The sequence below is a fragment of the Sinocyclocheilus anshuiensis genome, unplaced genomic scaffold (assembly GCF_001515605.1).
Source record: "Sinocyclocheilus anshuiensis isolate Anshui unplaced genomic scaffold, SAMN03320099.WGS_v1.1 scaffold1559, whole genome shotgun sequence".
NCBI lineage: Eukaryota > Metazoa > Chordata > Actinopteri > Cypriniformes > Cyprinidae > Sinocyclocheilus > Sinocyclocheilus anshuiensis.
In genome coordinates, this window is record NW_015551091.1 from 90,331 (window position 1) to 95,062 (window position 4,732).

Consider the following 4,732-nt stretch of genomic DNA (forward strand, 5'->3'; position numbering starts at 1 on the left):
TTTAGGCATTATGTTGTCATCTGATGAAGAGCTTTTAGGCTCGAAACGTCACCTGTGGTGAGAACTTAAATTAAATATTTTTCTACTTTTGGAGCTGTGGTGTGCCAACTTTGATTTTCCTGTTTGAATTTTTATTTATTTTTGGGGGGGTTGAGCACCTGCATTGAGCTTTTGGCCAGTTGGATATGTGGACTTTGATTGGAATTATGTTGTCATGGCATTGCCATTATGTCTGGCCTCATTCACTTTCATTTTAAGTGCCTAACTGTAACCCTGAGTTGTGTCTGTATGTGTGTTTTTGTGTGTTTTAATCTAGCCTTAATTAAGATTAAATGAATAAGATTATAAGATTCTTATGCATTCCACTTTTATCATTTCATAATTTTAATACAGTGATTCATGAAAGCAGTTTTATTGTGATTAAAGCATTTTTTATTTATTTATTTGTGCATCTAAAACATAATTTGCAAGTACTGTTGTATAAATCATTCCAAATGTTCTACTTTCTCTGTCTTGTCAGAGAAGGTAAAATAATCAACTCCAAGAGTCACTGTCATACATCATTATGGAGATAATTTCCAGAGTTACTTGGTTTCTAAAATACCAATAAATCTCTTTCTTCTATAAGCCTTTGCTATGCGAGTTACATGGAGATGATCAGTAATAACTGTCATATTCAGAATAACTGGGTGAGTTGCATAAAGACAGTAGTCCTCTAACATTCTCCCTCAAAGTATTTATAAGGCTTGGTGCACCATCTCTATAGAGAAGCCGATTCTCAGCAATATTTACTACTGCCTTTATCACATCTTGCATGGCCTCCAGCACAGGCTGCCAGAGGACAAAATGTTGTGTTTGCTTCTCCAGTACATTGACTCTTCCACTAAGAACACTCAGAAGGTTCACAGCTCTCCTGACCATGTTTTGAATATTTCCCGTGTCCTCTAGATGCTTTTGAATCTCTTTAACCTTCCACTCAATCCTCCTTAGAGCCTCATTGGTCTGCTCAATTTCATTGTGTGTCCTAGAGATTATTCCATTATAATGAGATACTTTTGCATTGCAGTTCCTCACTTGAGACTCAGAGTTTTGTTTTTCCCATTCAGCAGCTCTCAAGGCATTTAAAGATTCTTCAAATCCCTGCTGTCCCTCACTAATCATTATTGGACCTAGAGACAAACAGATACCTCTTGAATGCACATCATTCAAAAAACACAAAAATTTCCAATTCACAAATGTCCAATTCAGGTGACTGTAAGAGTTGTGAAATTCTTACCAGCAATCCATCCAAAAATTGGTATTGCACACAGTATTGCCCCTGCAGTTGCGACATCATTGGATGTGTTCATCCTGTCTTGATGTACTCTTATGGCATAATTTGCTGATTCTACACTTCTTTCAGCCTGTTCCAAAGCCTCTTTGGAATACTTCAATGATTGCACAGCAGATTTATTTTTTATGTATAAATTATCCAAAGCCAGATTTTTCTCTTTTTTCCGTTGCTCAACATTTTGTTTCTCTCTAATAATTTGGCACATGCTTTCATCCAAATCTCCCAGTTTTCCTTTAATCATTTTCTCTGATGTTTTCAAGTACTGCTCAGCATGCTTTATATGTTCCCTAATTTGGTTGTAATTGGAGCATGTGTCAGTGGTGGGATTGATACGTGCTTCCTTGAGGGACTTGCAGATGTTATAGATAGAGACGATTCCCTCATTTAGAGATGTAGAAACTGCCTCCATAGACTGCACATCCTTCACACCGCAGGTACTAGGGGAGGCAAAAATATTGAAAACGTAAAAACACATTTTAATGGTATATATGCAGCACAATTGCTGTCATCTTGCAATTAAAGAAATATTAAAAATACTATTTATATACACTATGCAGTTATTATATATCACATATATATCTTACTTGTATCTGTGGAGCTGGTTCATTTTTCCTGTCACACACAAACACAAAAGGGAGTGTCAATAAATATTTTAAAAATGAGAGTTATTTGACAAGGTAATAATAATTGAAATCATGTTGTCCTAGATTTTACTTTTCTAATCATAATTTTCAAAAGACTATTGATCAAATGATCCTAAATGCAATTGTCTTACCCTGTTCAAAAGTGAGAGAGATTTTGTCAAGCCTCAAGATCTGTTAACACTGAATGGTGAAATGAATAAATGGTTCAGTTTTTATGGTCTGGAAATCGTATAGTTTTACAAAAGATTCCACCCCCAACCATTTTTGTGTTTAAAGCCACTCCCCTGCTACTAGGAATCCAAATTGGCAGCAATGTCTCCTATGGCCACATGGGGACAGATTTTTTGGTGACAGTCATATTATAGGTAATTTGCATGGAAAACAAAGCCATTCACAGTTTATTTTTTATCATGTTTATTATATATGCTCTATGTGACTGGTGTACACTTTACTCCTCTATATATATGGTTTGTTCAATAAGCAGCTTTCTCCACTACGTAATTTCTGCACAATATCGATCATAGCAGGACTACTCTGCCATTTATGTCCTCCATTGTTTGGCTTATTTATATTTGATTCATCTTGGGTCATACTCTGGGTTTTTACTCACACTAGGCTACACTACTTATAAAAATTGGGCTCGGTACAAGGCAACTGTGTCTAGTGTGAGCAGGCCCGGATTGGCTAATCGGGAGCACCAGGAGGATTCCCGGTGGGCCGGTCTGTTTTTTGGCAACAAGGGCCGGCGTGTTGTCATGCTACTGGGTTGAAATATGCTGCCTGCACTCACAGCAGCCCTACTCTTTTTATTTATTATTTTCTCGCAGCCCATATAATTTTTTTCACCAGACCATAATAATAACAAATTCTCAATTGATAATTAATCATTCTTTTTGTGAAAATCATTGTTATTTGTGAACGTAGGCGTTTGAAGGAAGGCTTTAAGACCAAGCGGAATCCTCTGCAGGCTGCTCCCGCTTCATAGCGAGCTGCACCCAGGTTCACTGTCCGTGTTTTGATTTTACAAAATCAGTTTGGGCGAATGCAACTTATTGATCATGAGCCCAACATTTAGCAAGGCAGGAAAACATTCAGTCTTCCTGAACGAAGACGTATTTCAATGTATGTTAATGCTGTTAAATAGAGAGAGAAAAAATATATTGAAAAAAAAAACGAGTGTAGGCTATTCTTAAACTTGGACCTCATTATATTGAAGTACAAATCCAAGCACCAGAAGCAACCTATGAAAAGTATGCATTTTTATTAATTCACAGGCTATATGGTTGAAACTATATTTTAGTTTAATATGAACTAATAATAAATGAAGGCATGTACTAATCAAGAGCTAACCTTAACTTGTCATGGTTCTGTGCTATACAAGTACACGACAAAAGAGTAATCGAAGAAACAGTCTTTTAATAATAAATCCACAGGAAAGTAAACACAAGGAATCCAGAAGCAGGGAGTAGCACAAAACACAATTGAACAAAACAATAACTGGCAAAGAAGAGAACAGAACAGGGAGTATAAATACAAATGCAAAAGAGGGACTAATGACTAAATTAACTGAACACAGGTGAAATGATGTTTTATTAACAAAGTTCGGGAGGAGCACGTTCAGATAATTAACCTGGCCAATTCATCATGAGCAATTACACCATCTATACTATCAGCTCGAGAGAGAACTTCTATAAATAGCTCAAGCCAGCTTACCTTCATTCTCTCTACAGTATTCCAGCATTCGGTTCGCTCCTTTTGCCTTTTTATCATAGATCCAATTTTTTCCCGTCCAACGACGAGACCGATACTGGGGATTTTTTTAAGATCCCTCAGCCACAATTTGCCGGCTCCATGATCTGGCTGCTGCTTTTCTCGACCAGCCACACGCTCTCCACAACGCCGACGCTTAACCTCGCCTCCACTGGCAAGACTTCCAACTTCCCTGGCATCCTTGTATCATTCAGCCTTACCAGCAAATCCTCGGATCGGAAAGTGGACAGTATTTAAGCCTGAGGCAAATGCTCATTTTCCAATTCACCGTTCTCGCAGAGGGTAAACAAAGTGGATCTGTACGATCTATTCGTCACCCTGCAAATTAGCCAACCTCACTCCTAAATCCACTCCAGCCACCAAGGCGGCCAATAGACCATGCAAAGCCCCGAGCTCGCCTCGCTCGACACCACCATCGTCCCGCACAAGACCCGGCTCTCCTCGAGCACTGGGTCGCAGCAGCAGCAGGCCCTCAACGAGCCTGGGCCGCGTCGCAGTTCTCACCGCAGCAATGCCTCACTCGCTTCCCGCTTTGGCTCAGCCTTCCACCGCAGCTCTTCTCAGGCTGCCTCCGCTAGCAGCGCAGGCCGTTGCAAATTAATTCCTTTTCAGGTGAAGTCGCTAAAGTTTGTTAAGCGACGTTATGACATAAACGGGTGTAGATGCCATTTTGTAACCATGAAGCAAACAAGGCCTTTTTCCAAAGTTTATCATCCGCACTGAAATGTCTGAAAGCGTTACATTCGCCTTACTGTGCATGTATAAAACCTCACTAATATGAACTAATAATAAATGAAGGCATGTACTAATCAAGAGCTAACCTTAACTTGTCATGGTTCTGTGCTATACAAGTACACGACAAAAGAGTAATCGAAGAAACAGTCTTTTAATAATAAATCCACAGGAAAGTAAACACAAGGAATCCAGAAGCAGGGAGTAGCACAAAACACAATTGAACAAAACAATAACTGGCAAAGAAGAGAAC

At 38.9% G+C, this 4,732-nt stretch overlaps 1 long non-coding RNA gene across 1 annotated transcript; it reads right to left on the minus strand.

Moving 5' to 3' along the window:
* Positions 1-1,624: 1,624 nt before the first annotated feature.
* Positions 1,625-2,151, minus strand: LOC107662666 (uncharacterized). The gene is made up of 3 exons (XR_001631237.1): positions 2,109-2,151; positions 1,918-1,945; positions 1,625-1,770 (listed from the first exon to the last, which is right to left on the minus strand). It is a non-coding gene; the product is annotated as an uncharacterized LOC107662666 (long non-coding RNA).
* Between the last annotated feature and the right edge of the window lie 2,581 nt (positions 2,152-4,732).